Consider the following 25,168-nt stretch of genomic DNA (forward strand, 5'->3'; position numbering starts at 1 on the left):
ATCTTGTTTCTCTATTCATTTCATAAACTCTCTTTGGGCCAAAATTCAGTTCTTTGGGAACTTCCTGAGTGAACTCTGCTTCACACTTCATAAGAGATGTGTCCAGAAGCCGGACATTAATGGTTTCCCTGCCTTCTGGATGAGTGGCTCAACAATCTTAGAAAAACAAAGACATAAAGATTTGGAAATGCAGCCACCACTTGGGTCATTAGTCTATAGAAAACATTAAGAAGAATCAAGCGGCAGCTTGGGGGAAAGAAAAACCCATTCTCTTAAGTGCCTACCCACAGCTTAAAAAGTTGGTTTAAGACATTAAGGTGAAGCATCTCACTGCCTGGTAGGTATTTTTTTCTGAAAAAGTGAGTATGCCCATAAGGGAACTTAGTTGTAAGAAACTTGTAATTTATAAAAAACGGTATTTCAGCCACAGAGTTGGTGTTGGGTTTACTTATCTATTTTGAATTTAAAAGGCTTATAAATAAAGCAGTGACACTGCTTACTGGGAAATGCTGTACCAAAAAAATGTTATTTTGCTGTAGGCTTAGTAACTAAGAGGAATCTGTATTTTTTTTTTTTTTTGGAGACAGGGTTCCACTTTTTTTTTTTTGGGGATGGAGTCTCGCTCTGTCGCCCAGGCTGGAGTGCCGTGGCAGGATCTCGGCTCACTACAAGCTCTGCCTCCTGGGTTCATGCCATTCTCCTGCCTCAGCCTCCCCAGTTGCTGGGACTGCAGGCACCCGCCATCACGCCTGGCTAATTTTTTGTATTTTTAGTAGAGACGAGGTTTCAATGTGTTAGCCTGGATGGTCTCGATCTCCTGACCTCGTGATATGCCCACCTCAGCCTCCCGAAGTGCTGGGATTGCAGGTGTGAGCCACCATGCCCGGCCTTTTTTGAGACGGAGTTTTGCCCATTGCCCAGACTGGAGTACAATGCACAATCTCGGCTCACTGCAACCTCTGTCCCCCGGGTTCAAGTAATTCTCCTTCCTCAGCCTCCTGAGTAGCTGGGATTACAGGTGCGTGTCACCACATCACACTAATTTTTGTATTTTTAGTAGAGACAGGGTTTCACCACGTTGGCCAGTCTGGTCTCAAACTCCTGACCTCAGGTGATCCACCTGCCTCAGCCTCCCAAAGTGCTGGGATTACAGGCATGAGCCACTGTGCCTGGCCAGGGTTCCACTTTTCATCCAGGCTGGAGTGCAATCACAGCTCATTGCAGCCTCGACCTCCTGGGCATAAGTCATCTTCCCACCTCAGCCCTACCAGGCAGCTGGGACTACAGGTGCACACTACCACGCCTGGCTATATTTTTGTTTTTTGGTAGAGATGGGGTTTTGCCACATTGCCCAAGCTTGTCCTGAACTCCTGAGCTCAAGAGATCTGCTGGCTTTGGCCTCCCAAAGTGCTGGGATTACAGGTGTGCACCACCATGCCTGGCCAGGAATCTATGTTCACGTTAACTCAGAACATTCTACATCTTTTCAGTGTAAAGATTATAATGCTCTTCATAAGCCTATTTCTGACATTCCTAATAACCTTGGAAATTCCATAATGTCCCTTTCTCCAGATAAGTGTGTGCCCTCCATGCGTTTGCTCATGGAGGTCATTTCTCTAAGATTTTCTCCATTTGGAGCTGAAATAACAGTCATATGCATTGGCACCTTCAAAAGCATTTGCAAAGATTTTTTTTTTTTTTTGCTTTAAATACTTTCTCAGTAGATAAAACAAGCACACAATTCAGAAATATAAGCAAAGAAGGCTTCCTTTTCACTCCTATCCCACCAACCACGCAACTCCCCATCCCAGAAGGGGCCATTGTTACCCTTTCTTGTGAGCTTTTTGAACTATAACAAGCCAAACAATTCCTTGGAAAAAGTTTCAATCAAACTCTACCAGTCAATCATTATGGATGGTAAGAAAAAGAACAGAAGGACCCTATGTTTCTTTGCATCTACTGCTTGCTGTTAAGAAACCTAAGTTCAGATCAATAGCTGGCTCCAGGGTTCATTAATGTTATCTATTTGATTCTCCTTTACAAGTCTGGACAAGGGATCTATATTTAAGTAACTGAGGGGTGGGAACAGAATAGATAAGAAATTATCTCTGCCTGAAATTCAGGGTCCTTTCCTCACTTTTGAATGCAAAGAGAGCTAAAAACTAAAATATAGATAATTATTACTCTTTAGGGAGAAAGAAACCTTAATACTAATGCCAAAAATTGTCCCAGAGATGGGTTTTGACATGTGGAAAGATGGGCATACTGTCTCCCCAGATTTGCCCCTTGGTAGCTAATCCTTTCTCTTTTGCCTCCTTATCGGCATGGCCATTTAAAAAAAAAAAATTTGCCCGGTGTGGTGGCTCATGCCTGTAATCCCAGCACTTTAGGAGGCCAAGGCAGGTGGATCACCTGAGGTCAGGAGAGTAGCCTGACCAACATGGAAAAACCCCATCTCTACTAAAAATACAAAATTAGTTGAGTGTGGTGGAGCATGCCTGTAATCCTAACTACTTGGGAGGCTGAGGCAGGAGAATCGCTTGAACCCAGGAGGCAGAGGTTGCGGTGAGCCGAAATCACGCCATTGCACTCCAGCCTGGGCGACAAGAGCAAAACTCTGTCTCAAACAAAACAAAACAAAACAAAAACCAGAGGAGCATCATTATTCCAATACCAAGGAGAAGTAGCTCCCTTCAGCCAAACCTTTCAGCTCATGACATAAAAAAGGAAAAATATCCAATTTAACAAACCCATATATATTGTTCATCTGTTAGACAATAATTTTTAAAGCACTTGCACTTAGCCACTCAACTATGCTAGGAATAGAGAGATGAATAAGACATGGTTCTTCCATTTCAACAGTCCATTTCTTCCAGGTTGGAATACACATAGCCAGCCAGCCCTCAGTCAGTAGGGTTTAGACATTTGTTTTTGCCTGCCCAGCCTCCTCTTGGAGCTGCCTCTGCCACAATTGATGGAAGAGAGAAAGTCACTTTTCCAGCAGAGCAGAGTATACACAACTCAGTTTGACTAGCTAAGAATATTTCATCTATGTAAGATAATGACCACTAGAGTTGGACATGTCCCTTAAACAGGGCTGACACTGACACTGAAAACAAGAGTTGGGACCTGCCATCACATGAAGTAAGCAAAGGCAACAATCCCTATTGATATTGTTTAAGGTCCTCAATGCAGCTGTGCCTGAAGAACAGTACTTCCCTATGCCAGCCTTTTCCAATATATATAAACAAACACATTATCGTTTCTGCCTAAGTTCATGTCACTCACAACCAAAAGTCTTGACAGACCCACTGTGCAGTGGGACACAGAAGAGAAAGTAAATAATTAAGAGGGAAGATAGGGTTTTTTTTTTTTTGAGACGGAGTCTTGCTGTCGCCCAGGCTGGAGTGCAGTGGCACGATCTCGGGTCACTGGAAGCTCCGCCTCCCGGGTTCACGCCATTCTCCTGCCTCAGCCTCCCGAGTAGCTGAGAATACAGGTGCCTGCCACCATGCCTGGCTAATTTTTTATATTTTTAGTAGAGATGGGGTTTCACCGTGTTAGCCAGGATGGTCTCGATCTCCTGACCTCGTGATCCACCCACCTCGGCCTCCCAAAATGCTGGGATTACAGGTGTGAGCCACCATGCCAACCAAGATAGGGTATTTATACAAAATAATTACACTTGTGAACTGGGTCTAGTAAAAAGAATAGGAGTTTGTAAGATGAAAGTTACTCTAAAAAATGCTTTGGCTCTGATTTCATCAAGTGAAAAAACAAAAAACACTATATGAAAAGAGTTAACCTAAATTCTCAAATAATTCAGAGAAAGCTCAACGACCTATTAATAACAGAATTAACATTTTCAAGTGTTTTATTTACAACTGAAAGTAATTAGGTGTGGGTACAATGTCTCATACCCATAATCCCAGCATGTTAGGGGGCCGGGTTTGAGACCAGACTGAGCAACACAGCAAGACCTGTGTAGAAACGGGTGTGGACCTGTAGTCCTAGATACACGGGGGGCTGAGGTGGGAGGATCACTTGAGCCCAGGAGTTCAAGGCTGCAGTGAGCAATGATCGTGCCACTGCACTCCAGACTGGGTGACAGAGTAAGGTCCTGCCTTTAAAATAAATAGAGAGTAACTAGCTTTTTGGTAAGCACATGCCACCTGATGAACTACATGTAAACGTTCCGTTATTATTATTTTTGAGAAAGGGTCTCATTCTGTGTTACCCAGGCTGGAGTGCAGTGGTATGATCACAGCTCACTGCAGCCTCAATTCTTCGGGCTCAAGCAATCCTTCTGCCTCAGCCTCAAAAGTAGATGAGACTAGAGGCAGACGCCACCACATTCAGCTAATTTTTAAAAAAAAATTTAATAGGGGTCCTCCCTATGCTGCCCAGGCTGGTCTCCAACTCTTGAGCTCAAGTGATCTTCCTACCTCGGCTCTGCGAAGTGTTGGGATTACAGGTATGGGCCACTGTGCCCAGCCAACATTCAATTTTGGAGACTAACACTGTTAAGTGAACAAGACATACTCATTTCTATTAGTCCTTGCAAATTATACCCATATCTACTGATTAGGGCCCAAACATTGAAGTTGTACTAATCCAGGCCCAAATCCTATTCATGTGCTTTCTTACAAAGCAAGAGTCAGACGGCTGGAATGAAAATCTGAGATTCATCTAGGTCCTAGGCTACAGATAAAGTAAAACCATACGCATGATATATGTATCTGTGCAGAAACTTTTCAGTTTAAGTCCCATCTACTTTTGGTTTTGTTGGTTGTGCTTTTGAGGTCTTCATCATGAATTCTTTGCCTAGATCAATGTCCATGAGAGTTTTCCCTAGTTTCAGATCTCACTTTGAGTCTTTTTTCTATCTTGAGCTGATTTCTGTATACGGTGACAGATAGGGGTCTAGTTTCATTCTTCCGCATCATGGTAATCCAATTTTCCTAGCAACATTGACTGAATAAGGTGTCCTTGTACATTATTTGGGTGATGGATACACTGAAAGCCCAGATTTCTTTTGCTTTTTTTTTTGAGACAGTTTTACTCTTGTTGCCCAGGCTGGAGTACAATGGTGTGATCTTGGCTCACTGCAACATCCGCCTCCCAGGTTCAAGCAATTCTGCCTCAGCCTCCTGAGTAGCTGGGATTACAGGTACGTGCCACCACGCCCGGCGAATATTTGTATTTTAAGTAGAGATGGGGTTTCACTATCTTGGCCAGGCTGGTCTCGAGCTCCTGACCGCAAGTGATCTGCCCACCTTGGCCTCCCAAAGTGATGGGATTAGAGGCATGAACCACCACACCCAACCCTAAAAGCCCAGATTTCACCACTGAACAATATGTCCGTGTAACAAAACTGCACTTGTATCCCTTAAATTAATACACATAGAACATTTTTAATTAAAAAAAATCTGATCCTCTCTCTCTTTCAAGTATCAAAAGTAAAAACATTTACTCCACATACCAAGAGGTACAGAGAACCTGGCTCACGAGGAAAAAATATTTGTAAGCTCACTGTACAGTGGAAGGATGATGACATAACATTGATAACTGTGAACTTTAAGCGAAGAGGTAATTAACTGACCAACAATCACAATCATTTACGAAACAACTGCTCTGCCAAAAGCCCTGGATCTAGTCAGAGGCTGTACTCAGCTTCTTCTGGGTCAGGCAGACGGATAATCACCCATCAGATGACAGTCCTAGTTTAGCAGGCTCAAGGTAAGGTCTGCAGGATCTGACACACCAAGAATTAGTGGAACTTGTCTATGGTAGTCCTGCAGAGCTACCACATCAAGGATGGCACTGTATAGTCTGTATTTTTAGGGGCAGAAAAAAAGCAGAAAAGCATTTACTAGTATCATCTGAAAGTAAAACAAAGACAAAACAAACAAAAAGATAAACCTGTTTTAGATAAGCAAAAGACAACCCAGCTGAACACCTCTAACAGGCACAGATAAGCCAGAAGAAAAAGCTAGCCTCCAAGTCCAAACTTGTCCAGATCACATTTTAAACTATTTCAAGTGCGGATCTAGTATGTCATAGTGTGTCCTACTTTCCTTCAACTGCAGGTGTAACTTTGCTACTTTACAATGTTCGGGAACCCAAACCTGCATATCTCCCAAAGTGATGATTAATGTATCAGTTACAGTGAATGCAAAACTTTCATTTCCACTAGGAAAAGAATCTCTAATATTTCACTGAGAGCTACACAACGATCGTTATTTCTTCCTGGTTAACACCTAAACATAAGCTGCACTTAGCCTAAACCAGTGATTTTCTTTTTTTTTTTTTTTTGAGACGGAGTCTCGCTCTGTCGCCGGGGCTGGAGTGCAGTGGCCGGATCTCAGCTCACTGCAAGCTCCGCCTCCCGGGTTCTCACCATAGCCTCCTGAGTAGCTGGGACCACAGGCGCCCGCCACCTCGCCCGGCTAATATTTTGTATTTTTAGTAGAGACGGGGTTTCACCGTGTTAGTCAGGATGGTCTCGATCTCCTGACCTCGTCATCCACCCGTCTCGGCCTCCCAAAGTGCTGGGATTACAGGCTTGAGCCACCGCGCCCGGCTAAACCAGTGATTTTCAAACCTCATTTATTTTTTTGAGATGGAGTCTCCCTCTGTTACCTAGGCTGCAGTGCAGTGGTGTGATCTCAGCTCACTGCAACCTCTGCCTCCCAGGTTCCAGCGATTCTCCCACCTCAGTCTCTCAAGCAGCTGGGATTCCAGGCACATGCCACCAGGCCGGGCTAATTTTTTAATATTTTTAGTAAAGATGGGGTTTCGGCATGTTGGCCAGGCTGGTCTCGAGCTCCTGACCTCAAGTGATCTGCCTGCCTCGGCCTCCCAAAGTGCTGGGATTACAGGTGTGAGCCACTGCACCTAGCTTCAAACTTTTTATTTTTTAAAAGCTGTGAAATCCTTGTTTCCAAAGGAATCTTAGGTGAAATATAAAAAAGATAAAAACTAGTGGTGCTCAGGTTGAGAGGAAAAAAAGGTTCCCTGCCACCAGTACCTCCAGGAAATAGTCACTAATCTAAACTAAGCCTGTCATGCAAATTTATGCAAAAGTGGCAGGTTACCGAAATGTAGAATCTGGGCCTAGATGGCTACAGAAGAATTCTGATAGTTTACTGAAAATCTTCACCAAATAACATTAGTCTGATCAAAGTATGAAGTGATAGGGAATCCACAGTAAACCTAAAGGATCAGAAAATAAAAGTTTACAGTGTGATTTTTAAAAAAACATTTCTACCCTAAAGTTGTAAAGAAAAACACTCTCTCTCTGGGATTATCTTTTACCTGGGGTTGGGAGAAGAGAAGAGTGTGGAATCAAGGGCTAGAAATGATGCTATTACTAGTGAAGAAAATGGCAGCTGTCAGGATGGGCACCATGGCTCATGTCTGTAAACCCAGTACTTTGGGAGGCCAAGGCAGGCAATCACTAGAGGCCAGGAGTTCGTGACCAGCCTGGCCAACATGGCAAAACCCCATCTCTACTAAAAATACAATAAAATTACTTGTGCATGGTGGCACATACCTGTAATCCTAGCTATTTGGGAGGCTGAGGCCTGAGAACTGTTTGAACCTGGGAGGTGGGGGTTGCAGTGAGCAGAGATCACGTCACTGCATTCCAGCCTGGGCAACAAAGTGAGACTCTGTCTTAAAAAAAAAAAAAAAAAAAAAAAAGGTAGCTGTATTTTCTAAGTTAATAAAAATTAGGAAGACAATCAGGAATTAGGAAGACGATATAAACAATTTCATTTTTTGATAACATCAACCCAAGTTACTATGTAAGAATTTCAGACCCTTGATACTTAAATTACTCCAACTGATGCTGATGTAAGAATTTTTACATATATCTTATAACCCCCACTGGGGTTTAAGAGTAAGATTTTTGAAGTTTCTTTAAACCAATGATCTAACTAAAAAATGTTAAGTTATGCTGGCAATTTTCTAAGAGGGACAAGCATCTGATTCTCATGAACAGAATCAAAGCATCAGTTAACCGCTACCTGTGACGACACTTTTATTTAAAGAACAGATTTTATTATGTCTCTGTGGAAACATTCAGTACCTGTTAAGATAAAAACTAATCAGAAAGAAAACATCAATCCTGGGAAAACAAAACAGAGGGGTGTGTGTCTAACCTAACGGTCTGCAACTGGGCCTACAGCGGAAAGCTGGAGGAGGTGAAGGAGATGATTCTGGCCAACAAATCCCTGGCTAGGAGAACTGACCAGGACAGAAGTGCACTGCATTGGGCAGGCTCAATCAGACGTACATAAATTGCTGAATTTGTGTTTCAACTTGGAGTGCCAGTAAATGATAAATACTACGCAATATTGGTCTCCTCTTCAGACTGCTGTTTGTGCTGGCCAGAATGAGACTGTAAAAGCCTTTCTGGAAAAGGTGCTCAAGTGAATGCTGTCCATCAAAATGGCTCTACTCCCCTACATCATGCAGTTTCCAAAAACAGGCATGAGATTGCTGTCATGTTACTAGAAGGTGAGGCTAATCCAGATGTTAAGGATCATTATGAGGCTACAGCAAAGTACCGGGCCACAGCCAAGGGTAACTTGAAGATGATTCATATCCTTCTGTATTACAAAGCATCCACAAACATCCAAGACACTGAGGGTAACACCCCTCCACAGTTAGTCTGTGATAAGAGTGAAGAAGCAAAACTGCTGGTGTCCCAAGAAGCAATATTTACATAGAGAATAAAGAAGAAAAGAAACTCCGCAAGTGGCCAAAGGTGGCCTGGGTTTAATACTCAAGAGAATGGTAGGAGATTAAACAGCTTGGATTTCTTCTTACTTTGTATGTTGTGATGCTGTCCCCAGTGTCCTGGAAAATAACGTACTTGGGCACAAGACATCATCTGCAAATGTTTTCTCACCTTCAAAGTCTTACAAACATGTTGACTATTGTTCCTGTTGAGGTTCTTGTTCTAAACTTACAGCTTGCTTTCCAGGCACTGCATAACTATTGACATTGTTCTACTGTTGTCATATATTCTTGTATACTGAATTTCAGCTAATTCTGAGTAAGTGATTCCGTGGCTGTTGTGAATCTTCAGTACCCCCCAAGCATGCACCTTGTATCAGTCTCTGAAGTAGATTAGCTCCAATAGCAACAGGCTAGTCCTTCTGCTAGATGGTTCTAGATGGACTCCCTCCGTGATGTTCCTCCATACAGTTAAACATCCTAACTTGTTTTTCAAGCTCGCTCAGGCCTATGCCAAATATTATTTTTCCCCAACCATGAGATTTTATTTTTGTGACAGGAGGAATATTTACATATTTTAGTGGACCACATTTTAAGTTGGGGGTTGTGCTCTCAAGTAATGAAAAACAACTTCCCATGTACATGTGTATTTTTTTTGGATAAGCTTTCCCCAGATAAAATGTATGGTGTTTTTAAAAAAGAAAGTTTTGGCCAGGCGCGGTGGCTCAAGCCTGTAATCCCAGCACTTTGGGAGGCCGAGACGGGCGGATCACGAGGTCAGGAGACCGAGACCGTCCTGGTTAACATGGTGAAACCCCGTCTCTACTAAAAAATACAAAAAACTAGCTGGGCGAGGTGGCGGGCGCCTGTAGTCCCAGCTACTCGGGAGGCTGAGGCAGGAGAATGGCGTAAGCCCAGGAGGCGGAGCTTGCAGTGAGCTGAGATCCGGCCACTGCACTCCAGCCTGGGCGACAGAGCCAGACTCCGTCTCAAAAAAAAATAAAAAAATAAAAAATAAAAATAAAAAAGAAAGTTTTAAAGTACCTATATCAAGTCTTCTTATATTGAAAAAAAGTCAAGCTTGTTAAAATGATATGTAACAAAATATATTGATTTGTATTTCAGAAACTAAAAAATAAAATGTTGAAAGAAAAAACCATCATTCTTGTATTTATGCATTTTCTTTCCTTCCTACCTTTCCCTCAGCAACATATTTAATATCTGTCTATATCACTCACTGAATCAAAAACTGTGGTCACAGTAAAACCCTATTTCTTCTTATAGCCAATAAGCCCTTATTGTTCCTATTTTAGGATTTGCATCTGAAGTAGTGAACATACTTTATTTACATGTCATTAAGCCCTACATTTAAATCAAACCAGTTGCAAAAAGGTTTATATATTTGCATTTTAAAAAATTAATCTTATACAGCTTTGCTTTAAGATTGAGAGCCTACAGCCACAGTCTGGAAATAATCACCCCACTCAGTCTTTTTCTAAAATACACAGCCCTGAACAGAGGTAGCCGATTTCCATTCTCCTCTAAGCTTGGGCAAAAGAGCTTCCAGATGCCGGAAACTCTTCATAGAAAAGCAGCTCTGATACCTCCTCCTTTTCCTCTCCTCCCTCCCCAATCCACAAAACACGTAATTCTGACTATCCAGGGCAGAATGATCTTCTGGATTAGCAGATAAAACTGTGCAGCAAGAGAGAGGTAAGAAAATAAAGTTTAGTCTCCTCTTTCCTTAAGCTGACTGGAAAATGTACAGTAGTACTGAGGCTAAAAAGGGGGTGAGGGAGTTAGAGAACCAGGAAGATTAGAAAGAAAACTACTTTGCAAATGATGACACTTATGTACTGAAAGCTAAATCTGAACAATGAACATCAATTATATTGCCTAGGATAATCGTATATTAATAAAGATAAGCAGTTTCTGTATTCTTCTATTTTTACTAACTTCACTGGACTTTTACTATTCTCCCAGTTTGATAATGAAAGATAACCAAATACAAAACTGCCTCCAAAAATAAACATTGATTTTCTTCAAGTTTTTAACTGTTATCAATTATTCTTTATAATTTTTATAACCATTTCTTTAGTGTAAATTTATGCAAGGCGAAAGATGGTATTTTATCTAAATACAGCATTCCATACAAAAATGTTTAGTCAAAGTAATATTTTTTGTCACTTTCCATCAACATGTGTGAATCCTTTCTAAAAAAAAAAACATGCTCTAAAAGATTGTTGCCTGATCACCTCAAGTGAGAGGGGGCACAAAATCCCACCAGGCAGCTCATTCCACACTGGACAGCTTTACAATGTTGTGTAACCTGCCCATAGCTCTCAGTTAGGCTATAAATTCCCCAGTCAAATGACAGCCTTTCAAAACTTTAAGACACGCCCCTCTTCTCCCAGTGAACCAGGATCAGTTCTTCTCACCATTCCTTCCGTGATCTCACAGGCCACTCTCCAAAGGATAAGCTCCAGCTTGTCAGTCTCCCCGGTTCCCTGGATAAACTGTTATTCGGATGTGACATATTCAGGAGATGTCAAGTGAGACAACACTACCCTAATTCTGGACATTATTTTTCAATTAATGCCCCTGAAAAGTGCATTTGTGTCAGTGGCATCCATTTCATACATATGACATAAAAAATATTTTTTAAAATATGCAGTGCCTTTTCAGAGTTAGCTTGTTCAGCTGGTGAGGAAAAAGATAGTTTGGACTGAATCTAAATCACAATCACCAGTCTTCAGTGTCTCCTCAACTGCAGGAACACAAGCATTCTGTTTCTGAAATGAGGGTTGGAAAAACAAAACCAAAAACGAAAAAACAAATGTCCAGTACAGGCCTTAGGAAAGTCAAAAGACTGAGATTCATCTTTCAAATCAAACCATCAACTGAAATCCGTTATGAAAAAGCAGCACTCTGGATCACTGAACCCAGGGGTTGCCTAATCTAAAGTATTCTCATCTTACAAATTAGCAGCTGAGGTGAAGCAACTGCTTGCCCATGAGCGAGCTGGGTCTCAAGGCCACCCTCCAGACATAAGATGCAGCACTCCTCTCATTACCCATGCAGACCGAACTCTATCTGACATTCACTAAAAACAAACAGCAGCATGTTCCCTACACATACCTGAAAGTGCCAGAACTTCAATACCCAAGGTTGAAATGGTCTTCAAAAATTAAAAGGCTCAGCCAAACCAGCTGAAGCAGTAATACAGAGATTAAGAATCTGTACATATCTCAAGTCAGTCAGATGGTTCCATCACATCCAGAGAAGAAAGAATTCAGCTCTGAGGACACTTGTCTTAAATCACTCTTACAATCACCATGGAGGTCAAGAGTCACTAGATAGTCACAACTGAATAATTTGTTTCTATCAAAATCATAAGGGCAGTATCTTGTAAAATGAAAACCACAACCTTGATATCCTTAAATAACAGGCCAGCTTTTCAAAAAACAGATGTATCTTATGTCTCCCCTTTATTATTTTCCCCTTGTTAATCCTCTAAGCATGGTCTTCTGAAAGTCCCTTGGGAAACTAGAGGCTTCCTTTTTTTGAAAGGAGGGAGTTAATAGGAGGCTTCTCTGTTCTCAACTACCTCCAGGCTCCAAACTGGGAGAACAGTTAAAAGTCCAAAAAGTTACATAAGCAACTGGGAAGCGGGAACACAGGACCACACATAAACTTGTATATCAACGTTCTCAGCAGCATTATTCATAATACCCCCAAAATAGGAACAACTCAAATCAACTGATAAATGAAACGTGTTTATATCCACATAATGGGATATGATTCAGCCATGAAAAGGAATAAAGTACTGATACATGTTCCAACATGAACCTTGAAAACATTATACTAAGTGAATAAAATCAACCACAAAAGGCCAAATATTGTATGATTCCACTCATGAGGTACTTAGAATAAACAAATTCATAGGAATAGAAAAGTAAAATGGTGGTTGCCAGGGGCTGGGTAAAGGAAGAAACGGGGAGTTATTAACAGGTATAGAGTTTCAGTTTTGCAAGATTAAAAAAGGCTAAAATGGTAAAGTTTATGTATACTTTACAACAATTAAAAGTAAACACATTCTTTTTTTTTTTTTGTAAAGTGATTACTGGGAAATTTAAGGCAGCAGTGTTGATTAGGGAAGCAGACAAAGCCTGCTTATAATTTCAAGAGCAGGGTAGTCTGGGTTCAAAATCAGGGGCATTTCTCACTGATGGGTCTCTTTACCAAAATGTTGAGTATTAGGCATTTGTTAATATTCCCCAGAAAAGGACAGATCCTCTAGAACAAACCGTGACGTAACACAGCATTTTGAAGGTCTATACAAATTTCCAGACCATTTTTAACACTATAATCATTTAATATGAGTAGTAATACATTAATGGAACCTAGGCGGCTCCAAAACCTTTAAGTACTTAGAGAAAAAAAAAAATGGTAGAGAGTTCACGTTATTGGCAAATCTGCTCCACTCCAAGAGGCCAGGGACAGTGTATTATATTACTTTTGGCAATGAAGGCCCTGATTCACTCTGGCTTAACTAATAGATTTAATACAGCTGGGGTTCCTTCAGTGAGACATTCAACTACTTTGTTTTGCAAACTTGAGCGTGTGGCAGTAGAGAAAAGATCTTCAGAGAATTCCCACATGTTAAATTTTCAAATCACCTTAAGTTTCCGCTCAAAAGCAGAAGAGCAAGAGAAGAGGTCCTGGGAAAAATGAAATTGAAAGGTTTTGAAATTTAACAGAATGATGAAAAATTTAATTTTAGCACTTTAAGGAAGTTTGTTTTCTCTCATGCTGGTGTAGTTCATTAACAGCAAACCAATAATCTAACGGTAAACAGCCTGGTTCATCACATTACCTACCAATTATACAAAAATTATAATCACACTGTGATTTAAAAGTTTTATTTATTTTAAAAACTCATCACAGGTGATCTCAGAGATTTAGTAAATACAACCTAAAATAGTTAACAGATACAGCTGGCATTTATGTCTATAAATTATTATCATTACATATTATCTTTTAGCACATTTATTTTCCCAACCTCAACTGATTGACTAAACAGAACCCTTAAAATATGCAGCAGGACAACGGTGCCATCTCACAAGTGTGGCTCCCAGCTCCCAGCACTTTGGAAGGCTGAGGTGGGAGGACTGCTTGAGCCCAGGATTTCAAGACCAGCCTGGGTAAATATAGTGAAAACTCTACTTAAAAAAAAAAATAATAATGTATATAACCAGGTGTGGTGGTGCAGGCCTATAGTCCCAGCTACTTGGGAGGCTGAGGTGGGAGGACAGTTTGAGCTGCAGTGAGCTATGATGGTGCCACCATACTTCGGCCTGGGTTACAAAGGGAGACCCTGGGACTTTGGTTTTTTTTCCTGCTGTATCTCTAACATCTATGTCAGTGGCTAGAACAAAGCAGGCACTCAATAAATGCAGACTGAATGAATGAATCCCTGCCTAGAAAAGGGTTACAGACATGACATCCAATAAATATTTGCAGTGAAAGAGGCGATATATCAGATGTGTCACAAACTAAATCCTAGGCTGCTTCATGTTTAGTTCATTCTCAGCAGGAAGGGTGGCAACAGCTGCTGAGTTGGGGCCACTAACTTAGGTGGAGAATCTGCATTTACTGCAAAAAGCTTCTGGCGCAGGTCGAGGCCAGAAAGCAAGGTGTTCTAGGAACTCCCTCCTTAACTCCACTGAGTCAGAAGGGTTGCTATGTCAAGCTTCTGAGTAATAAGGAACGACATGACTGGACAGGCGGGGTGAGGATAGGATGGGGACCCTGAACGTGAAGCTGGAATCTGCTGCCATGTCTGGGAGGCACGGAGGAGATGCTGCAGATATCAAAGTACAGAAGGGACTTGATTCTAATGGCACTTTAAGAGGATTAATCTGGGCTGGGCGTGGTGGCTCATGCCTGAAATCCCAGCACTTTGGGAGGCCAAGATGGGCGGATCACCAAGTCAGGAGCTCAAGACCAGCCTGGCCAATATGGTGAAACCCCGTCTCTACTAAAAATACAAAAATCAGTCGGGTGTGGTAGTGCATGCCTGTAGTCCCAGCTACTCGGGACGCTGAGGCAGAAAAATTGCTTCAATCTGGGAGGCGGAGGTTGCAGTCACTGCACTCTAGCCTGGACAACAGAGCCAGACTCCATTTCCAAAAAAAAAGAAGCATTAATCTGGTTGTATTCAGCAGGTTCCATTAAGAAAGGTCCAGAGGGCTGGGCGTGGTGGCTCACACCTGTAATCCCAGCACTTTGGGAGGCCTGACCAACATGGTGAAACCCATCTCTACTAAAAATACAAAAAATTAGCTGGGTGTGGTGGCCAGCGCCTGCAATCCCAGCTACTCGGGAGGCTGAGGCAGGAGAATTTCTTGAGCCCAGGAGGCAGAGGTTGCAGTGAGACGAGATTGTGCCACTGCACTCCAGCCTGGACTCCATCTTAAAAAAAAAAAAAAAAGCCCGGAGGAAGTCAATTAGGTAAGAGTAGATACCAGCCCTACCCAACCCTCAGAATCACCTGAGGGAGCTTACACCCATGCCCATCTTCTCAATCTGAGAGGTCTGAGAAACCATCACTGCCTTAGGTATGAGATTAAATAGGATACTGTGGTGATAGTAAAAGGAAGAGAAAAGAAAAGGTTCACAGGTGAAGCTTATAGCCTTAAGTCAAAATTTGTGCCAATAATACTATTTTTATGGACAAAAATTTACTGATCAGCCATATGTAAAACAATTTACACCTTATAACTTCAAACCTCCTTAATAAGAGATAGGATGACATAGCACAGTAAAGCTTTTATTTGTTATAAAATAAAGGTAGGATGCAGGGGTCCACCCTACAGTTGGACAGATCTGTATTTAAATCCTCGCTCTGCCACTTACTAGCTTTGTGATCCTAAACACGTTATTTAACCTCTAGAGGTCTGTTTTCTTATGGTATAAGCAGAAGGACACTATCTAATTGTTGCAATGTCAGAAGGATTAAATGAGATGATGCAAGTTAATGCTTAAGGCAGTTACCATTATTACCTTAAACCAGATGAGATACTAAAATAATCACTTTGAAAATTCTGAGTTCACACCAGGGTATAACCTCTCCAAAAAGCTCAAACTGTTATGACTGAGAATCAGATGTGGTTGCCATAACAACATCTGTTCTTGTACACATTACAATGTGCTACATGCACAGTAGTGTTTTTATATAATATTTTACATCTGTGTGAGCCATTCATACTCAGGTTAGCATATTCCTAACTTTACAAGCTCAGTGACACTTAAAATATTTATGCAACAGAACATCTGCAACTATCTTAAACAAACACAGGTGACTTAACAGTTATGTAGAAACATAAAGCTGTCATCTCGATTTTGCATATCTTATGTTTTAAAAACTATGTGGAGTCACCAGTCTTTCAGGAAGATTTGCAGACTACAAGACTGGTGCCCACAACCGGAAAACTGCTACTGTGTTGTTGCTTATCCTGATGCTTTCCGTATTCAGATTTCAGGCAAGAATTCTAGCAGTGACCACCAGAATTTCCAGCACACCAGTAGAATCAGTTGTTTTCAGGTGGAACTCCTCTAAGAGTTTAAGATATGTATACAAATAGAGGGATGATGATGCCTGAGGGACAAGGCGACAACTGGGCAGTCAGAGGTCTGGCCTCCTGACACTTCATCAATTTAAGAGTTCACCTAAAATTGTATTTGAAAGCGGGGAAGATGCCTCAGTACTTAAACAAGAAAAACAGACTGAGGATCTTTTATAATATACCAATCTAGGTTTAGGAAGAGTGTAAGGTGAGGAGCACTTCCCAGTTTACTTCACTCTAAACAGGTATTGCAGCAAGGCAGAGACACAGCATAGAGTGATTCTAGCACTCCACTGTCTACATAAGAACTCCACAGGCATACAGTCACTTGCCGTCACTGTAAGCGGACAACCTGGCTTAAGACCAATGTGAAAAAGGGAAATAATTCACAAGTAGCCCTTAAGGAGTGTTTTAGGGGAAGACTCTCAAACTGTGTTTTTCCTCTGCCCTCACACTACACAGAAGTCATGAGTCGTCTTCTGTAACCAAACGTGCGGGGTTTTTTCCCAAGCAGCAGACACCAGCTGAGTGTCCTAATATGGTTCTCACACTGTCTACCTGGATATAGTGTCATATTCCACAAGTTGGGGACTTAGTCTAACCCCAAGACCGCTCTCTCCTTCTTCAGACACCAATTAGAAGTCTGGGCCTCCCGAACTTTTGACTGATGCTTCAAGCTGTGGTTCCCAAGACCCCCTCCTTGAGTTCTATTAATTTGCTACAGCATCTCATAAAACTTGGGGAAACACTTATGTTTACCGGTTTATTATAAGAAAAAACAGATGAAGAAAAGCATAGGGGCACTGGGCTTCCGTGCCCTCCCTGGGGGCGCTACCCTCCAGGTGTGTTCAACTATCTGGAAGTTCTCTGAACCCAGTTCTGTTTTTGTTTTTCTAGATGGAGTTTCACTCTGTCCCCCAGGCAGGAGTGCAGTGGCACACTCCCAGTTCATTGCAACCTCTGCCTCCTGGGTTCAAGCAATTCTCCTGCCTCAGACTGCCGAGTAGCTGGGATTATAGGCCCCCACCACTATGCTCAGCTAATTTATTTTTATTTTTATTTTTAGTAGAGATGGGGTTTCACCATGATGGCCATGCTGGTCTCAAACTCCTGAACTCATGATTCGCCCGCCTTCGGCATCCCAAAGTGCTGGGATTACAGTCATGAGCCACTGCGCCTGGCCTCTCCTGGGTTTTTATAAAAGCTTTATAATGTAGTCATCTCTTCTTACCTCCCTTCCCTGGGGTATAGGGCAACACCCTCTCTCTAGGGAGGGTCTCAAGACTTACAATCAGAAAGCTGGGTCAAGATTAGAGTCTTGCCTTGGGGCAGGTGTAAAGTGAGAGCTGAAGGTCAGAGATTATTTTCTGAGACCTAACGCACCCCTATAACAAAACATGGTAATGGGGTTATGGGTGGGGAAGCCAGGAACCGTGGTGGACGAAAACCAGTATGTATCACACCACCACGAGAGGACACATAAATTATGTCCATTTATAAATTATTTCAGAAGCATGCCACGTCTATCTAAATGACATAAAACGCATGCCTAGTCTATCTAAACGATGTTATTTTGATCCTCTAATAATACATTTTTTATGCTCTACCAAAACTACTCAGAAATAATTTCCCACAATAGGAAATATATTTCTTTCACCATTCTTGAGTAACAATTTATTTAAACTTAGAAAAACTATTCAAGTTTTTCTAAGCCATCTCCCAGGATCAAGGCTTCACCAAAGGCAGCTTTTCAAAAGCATTCTTGTACCAGGTTTTGCCACTTGATGGCTCACTTTTTTACAACTTCCCCAGAGAAGTTTTATTTGCATTTTTCTTGTTGCTGTTTTTATTTTTACTTTTTTTGAGACAGAGTCTCACTTTGTCTCCCAGGCTGGAGTGCAGTGGTGCCATCTTGGCTCACTGCAACCTCTGCCTCCTGGGTTCAAGCGATTCTCCTGCCTCAGCCTCCCAAGTAGCTGATACTACATGTGCGTGCCACCACACCAGGATAATTTTTGTATTTTTAGTAGAGACGGGGGTTTCAGCGTGTTGGCCAGGCTGGTCTTGAACTCCTGACCTCAGGTGATCCGCCAGCCTTGGCCTCCCAAAGTGCTGGGATTACAGGTGTGTGCCACCACGCCCGTCCTCTTCTTGCTGTTTTTAAGTGTAACTGATCTTTTTTTTTTTTTTTTTTTTGAGACGGAGTCTGGCTCTGTCACCCAGGCTGGAGTGCAGTGGCCGGATCTCCACTCACTGCAAGCTCCGCCTCCCGGGTTCATGCCATTCTCCTGCCTCAGCCTCCCGAGTAGCTGGGACTACAGGCGCCAGCCACCTCGCCCGGCTAGTTTTTGTATTTTTTAGTAGAGACGGGGTTTCACCGTGTTAGCCAGGATGGTCTCGATCTCCTGACCTCGTGATCCACCCGTCTCGGCCTCCCAAAGTGCTGGGATTACAGGCTTGAGCCACCGCGCCCGGCCAAGTGTAACTGATCTTGAAGCAGGATTCTGAGCACTTCTTGCATTTGGATACTCCCAGTCTTAGCTCACTTCCTTCACAAGAGCAAGGATTCTGGCAACCTAAATTTGTAATTCCAATTTAAAATTTTAATAAATTCCACCATATTTCCACTAGACAGGAGTTTCTTCAAAAGAGACCACTCAAAAGGTTCTCAAGTCACCAGCTTCCAGCAGAAGAGCAGAGCTTTACAGATTGTCAACTGAAGCACAGCCTTCGACAAGCTCTTAAATGGAGCACGAAGGATTCAGAAAAATAAAGGGTAAAAGCCAGCAATTATTTAACAAAAAAATAACTGCTCAGGAGACACTGTCTTAAACTAAAAAACTGGGAAAAGGGAACATAAAGTTTCTTTTTCGATCCATATACAGTTAACTTCAAAGGAGAAATATGCTACTCCAACTAACTGCCAACTGCACAATTTATACCCAGACTCTTCCTATTGGGGGTGTGGCTAGCTTCTTTAAATGTAGACACCATTGGGATCCTTGGGTGTAAGCTCACGTGGAAGCATAAAACCTCACTATGAAATGGGAAGCATTCATGTGAGCCCCCATTAGCCAAACAGCTTACAAGAGCACCATAAGGCTTGTGTTCCAAGCACAGGCTTGGGAACCAGTCCAGACACATTCTGTGGCTCATTTCATCATTGTATGTGGTAGTGTCTTGATTTCCCTACTTGTGAAACAAGGATAGTCCTGACAGAATTGGGAATAGTTTATAAAGTGCTTAGAAAATAAAACGGGCAAGCCATCAATACTATCATCCATAAAGGCCAGTGAGGGGGCCTTTACACTTAAACAGCAAATTCTTATTAAAGCCATCACAGTCACATGAGAAGTGACATATAAACACAACCCATAGCTAAGTGACTCAATTACAAATCTATACCCTACTGAAGAGGGTATTAGGATATACAGATTCATTTTTAATTCTAACAGCTGGTCAAATAATGCATGACTCTTTTAAATGTGTATGTATTTAAATTAAATCTTTAACTGAAATCTAAAACTGTGGCATATATTCAGAGCAGCCTTCCCTTTGTAAACTCTATCCAACGTTGTCTATACTTTCCTCTTATTTTCTAAATCTTTTTTTTTTTGAGATGGAGTCTCGCTCTGTCACCCAGGCTGAAGTGCGGTGGTGCGATCTCCACTCACTGCAAGCTCCGCCTCCCGGGTTCACGCCATTCTCCTGCCTCAGCCTCCCGTGTAGCTGGGACTACAGGCACCCGCCACCATGCCCGGCTAATTTTTGTATTTTTAGTAGAGACAGGGTTTCACCATGTTAGTCAGGATGGTCTCGATCTCCTGACCTCGTGATCCGCCCATCTCGGCCTCCCAAAGTGCTGGGATTACAGGCGTGAGCCACCGCGCCCGGCCTAAATCTTTATTTCTAGAACACTGTTGAAATTCTTGAGGGGTTCCAGGATTTATCTAGCTGCTGTCTTGGAACCAAGGTAGGGATCAATAATACCAAAGCTTGTGAGTGAATCTCAGGGAACTCCTAAAGGCAGAGGACTGAATTAATACACAGAGATGAGAGGACCCAGGACTAAAACAGTAATATGAATTTTGCATTTTTTATTGACTAGAATAAAAACGTGTGCCCTGCAATCAAAACTGTCACTTTCCATAGTTGGCTCAAATTTTATCTGTGATTTCCTACACACACACATACACACACACACTCTCTACATAATCCAGTTGGCTTACATATACCAACTTGAGAAGCACGATAATACGTGAGGAGAGCCCTGTCACTCCAGTGAAGCAGAATATGAATTCTGACTTAAGATGACCCCAAAACTGGCAGATAGTAAAGGTAGGTCATAACGTAACGCAGGTGTAAGGAGTACTAAGACACTGAGAAGATGAAAGAACATAATCATTCTCTCCTCACTTTCTAATTAACAGGATCAAACAAAAAACCATGAAGTCACAATGGCCACCTATGATGGGCAAAGCATGGATGGTTTATCTAATAAAGTATCTCAAGAGTCAAAGTGGAAAGTGCCAATGTAAAAACAAGAAACAGCTTTTACATTCAAAATATCAATTAATTAGCATGGGGCTTTGGTTTATACCAGTTTCAAACACCGAGTTTCCAAACTGACAGTAATGTACATGAGCAAACTACGACATCTGCTCCACAGTTAATATCACAAGCTCTTACAAAACTAGGACAGGGGCTGGGCACGGTGGCTCACACCTGTAATCCTAGCACTTGGGGACGCCAAGGCAGGCGAAGTGGATCACCTGAGGTCAGGAGTTCAAGACCAGCCTGGCCAACATGGCAAACCCCATCTCTACTAAAAATACAAAAATTAACCGAGCGTTGTGGCAGGCACCTGTAATCCCAGCCACTCAGGAGGCTGAGGCAGGAGAATCGCTTGAACTCAGGAAGCAGAAGTTGCAGTGAGCTGACATCGCGCCACTGCACTCCAGCCTGGGAGACAGAGCAAGACTCTGTCTCAAACAAACAAAAAACACAAAAACTAGGAGACGAAAAACTTTAAGTTTATCCGATGCTAATAACAAGTCAAGCTCTGTGAATCTAACTATAATTAAATTATTTACACATAGGGGAGCAATGTTTCTCTTAATGTACATGCTTCTCAGGCAAGAGAATGAAGGTTAAACTCCCACTGAAAGTATTTTACCTTATGTAAGACGTAACAGACTTTATGACACTCATTTAAAATAAAAGTCCTTTGGAACTCCAGGTTGAACAAGTAGCTTATTAACACAACAGTCATGGGTACTTTGGTGTAAACCACAATAATGCTTCTAATGTTGTAAAATAAAAACTTCAATTTTTTTCTTTTATATCATTTTTAAAATCTTTATTTCACTAAGATTTAAATAGGTTACTTGGAAAAAATATGTATAGAAAGTTTAATTCTGGTACGTTTTTTATTACACTTAGATGTATTGTCCCCAATCTACATCTCAAAACTAGGTGTACTTTCTCCCAAACTACACCTGATACTTGAACTTTTCATCTATATTTAATAATATGACAATCATTTCCAGCTCTAGAAAACCCACATGTATTTTATGTGTATGTGTACATACAAACACACACACACCCCAATTATGAAATCAACTGGCCGAGGTCTATTACAATTTATGCAGTTTTGTTACTTATATATGATTCTCAAAAGAAGCACAAACACTGAAGTTTTTCCTTTTTTACCCTATGAAGCATCAATCCCTACTTTCTCCTTTACAAAACAGCTCTATCTTCCTTAAGTTGCAATTTTCAAAATAAAATTTGTAGCCAGTATCATCTTATTCAACCAATATACTGCTGAGTATTTTAGTTTTAGTACTTTTATTAAAAAGTACTAACTTTTTAATACTTTCAAAACTTGTAAGTAGTTACAAGGAAAGCAACAACTTCACAGTATGCTTTATAAACCTATGCTTTTAATAATCAAATATAAATAATAAGCCATTTTCGTCTGATAAAAGTCTACTGGTTGGTTACTTGCAAGTGGTACCAAAACAATCTGTTCAACATTGTGAAGTTCTTATTTTAATATAAATAGTATTAAAACTCTTCCTGCACTCTGGCATAAGGAGAAAAAGATAAACTTAAGCAAAGCAAAGCTAATTCACAGCAGGAATGTCTAAAATCTACGACTTCCAAGGTTGGAAGGGCCAGGGATGATTAACAGATTTTCAGCCCAATCTCCTATATTTTCTATACAGGGACTATAAGCACCAAAATCAAAGAGGTTAGTTTCAATATATAGCAGCTCCTGATAAGCTAGTCTCAGGAAATTTTTCAACAAAGGCCAAGATAAAGAAGGAATTTCTGCTAAAAGTTCAGTTAAACAGAATACCCACTCCCCACACTCTAGTTAATTGAGTCTTTTACTATACTTTAATGAAGTATATAGTTTGCCTACTATAAATTCCAGTCTTCAAGCCCAATTGTTTCACTTTTTTTTTTTTTTTTTGGTAGAGACGGGAGTCTCATTATGTTGCCCAGGCTGGTCTTGAACTCCTGGCCTCAAGCGATCCTCCTGCCTCAGCCTCCCAAAGTTTTGGGATTATAGGCGTGAGCCACCTTGCCTGGCCTCACCTTATTTTTTGAGTGTTAAAACCAAGAAACTTTTGAAACTGTAGAATACATGCTTTCTAAGAGCTCACAGCAAGTTTTCCTTTAAGGGAAAATAGCTGTTACCACTTAGGACCTCATTCAACACTGTATCTCATTTGCCAAATCAAACAAAAGCCCCTCCACAATCTTCATTTCAAACATTCCCTCAAATAAGCTGCCTTCAAATTATATGCTCATTTTCAGAACTTAAATAACTGCATATAAAACACCAAATAAATATCAAAACTATACCTGTCTACAAACACTATACAGTATTTAAAAATTAAAATAATTCCATTTAAATATGTTATTTTTCACAATGACTAAAAAATTGTAGAAGCAATGTCTCTAGTCAAATACTTGTACCAAAGGGCCTCCTTCTCACTCACCAAAATGTTACTTGGTAGCAATTCTCCAATGAAAAATTCTCCTGTTAAGCACCAACTGGTTAACTAGGTATCAAAGAATACACCCATTCCATTCCCCATAAACTTATCTTGGTGTATTTATGTAACATACTTGTAACAAAGTCTTAAAGGTACCTACAAACATCAACCACTGTCAATCTTTGGTAGTAAGAACAGGTTTATGGAAAAGCAGGTTTTCATCAGACATTTAAGGCTTTTAGAAGCTTAGCAACTCTAGAGATTGGGTTATCAAAATAATAGTAACTGAATACTTATACTTTATACACAAGGGTGTAGAATGCAAATGATTACAATATTAGCATCTGTAAAAATTTCTTAAAAAAGCTGTAAGTCATTTCTGATGTTAGTAAGTGTTCAGAACCCACTACTGCAACCAGCTCTAACCGGTTCCTTGAGGAATGTGGCTAGGCTGAAATTTTGGAAGTGTTGGTTTTGGTGGTGACCAAGGAGGAGGAAGTCTCTGGCTTCCCTGTTGCTGCAGTTCCCACCCTCCAAAATGAATATACCCACCGGTGTGAATTGACAATGTGGTCCAAAGAGCAAGGCAGGAAACGGAGTCCAGATCCTCAAAATGGTAGTACAGGGCATAACCACTAGGCCACCTATCAGTTCAGTACAAAAAGTACAACCCTGCGCATCATGGTGTAAAAGCTGGGGCCTAGGTTTCGCATTGTGCATCTCACACCTATGGAAATAACAAGAGGAGTAAAATCTATAGAAATCAACACACCCTAAGAAGGTGGGTGCTCACAGAAGACTGGTATCAACATTTTTGTAAAGGTGGTTGGCTGCTGGGATAATGAATGGCAATTACAAGTCCAAATTTGGAGGGAAACGAAATTTTTACAATCAACACTTGAGTTCGACAATGAAGAACCCAACATGGGCTTGATGTTTACCAACAAGGCTTTGCAAATCATGACACCTATCTACACACTTATAACTATTACTACCCCACAAAAATCCAACATCTCTCAAGAATGATTTTTAATTCTCAAAGAATTGGAAAGATTTGGCCTATGAAGAAGGGAGTTAACCAGCAATGCCCCCAAACCTGTTACTTTCAGGTTTCAAACCTTCTCCTTTACCACCAGACACTTAGGAAAGATATGGTGACACATTCAAAACTTGAGGTGGAAGAATTCCAGAGGAAGGGAATCCGAACCAAGGATGTGCCAAGGTGATTCGTCAAGAACAAATGTGGACTAGGGGCCAACAGTTTTGAAAAAGTAAAAGGAGAAAACTTCTGAAATGCAGGGTGGGCTCTTTAAAAGAAGTAAAATCACTGCTCTTGACTCACTTAATCCTTCGCCATGTTGCTGTCAGCTCACCAACTAAGAGTGCGAGTGTGTCTTGCTGGGCCCATTTTCCCATGGTCTGTAGAAGGCGCTGTGAAGCACATCCTGTTCTAGCTCGGGGGCCCTTCCCCCCTCTGCAGCCTTACCCAGTGCAGAGAATGCGCCCCCTACTGACTCCAACACTCATCGCCTTTAGCCGACTTGGCTGCGGTGCATTTTGGGTGGGGGCTGGTATTTTCTCCATGGCCATAAACCAGAAGCAACAATGCAGATTTCTAAAGAAACTGTATCAAGCTATCCAAGAGATTTTTTTTTTTTTTCCATTCTGAAGGTTCAAGATACAGGCACAAGAAGCATCAGGGATGGGAACTGGGTGTGTGGGGATGGACATCATTAACATGGCAAACACTGAAATAGTTTGGTTCTTTTTCCCTCCTAAGCCTTT

General features: G+C 41.4%; 1 protein-coding gene and 1 pseudogene across 3 annotated transcripts in view; one reads left to right on the forward strand and one right to left on the reverse strand.

Moving 5' to 3' along the window:
* Window positions 1-25,168, reverse strand: part of ADNP (activity dependent neuroprotector homeobox) — a 44,054-nt gene that overhangs the window by 17,305 nt on the left and 1,581 nt on the right. The window contains exon 2 of one of the 3 annotated variants that reach the window (XM_033186733.1): window positions 23,936-24,110. The exons of the other annotated variants lie outside the window; for them this stretch is intronic. The gene's annotated coding sequence lies outside the window, so the exon portion shown is untranslated. The remainder of the gene's footprint in view (window positions 1-23,935; window positions 24,111-25,168) is intronic. 3 annotated transcript variants of the gene reach the window in all.
* On the forward strand, window positions 1,911-9,448 carry LOC117068320 (annotated as a pseudogene).

This window comes from Trachypithecus francoisi, unplaced genomic scaffold (assembly GCF_009764315.1).
Source record: "Trachypithecus francoisi isolate TF-2019V2 unplaced genomic scaffold, Tfra_2.0 Lachesis_group21, whole genome shotgun sequence".
NCBI classification, from domain to species: Eukaryota; Metazoa; Chordata; class Mammalia; order Primates; family Cercopithecidae; genus Trachypithecus; species Trachypithecus francoisi.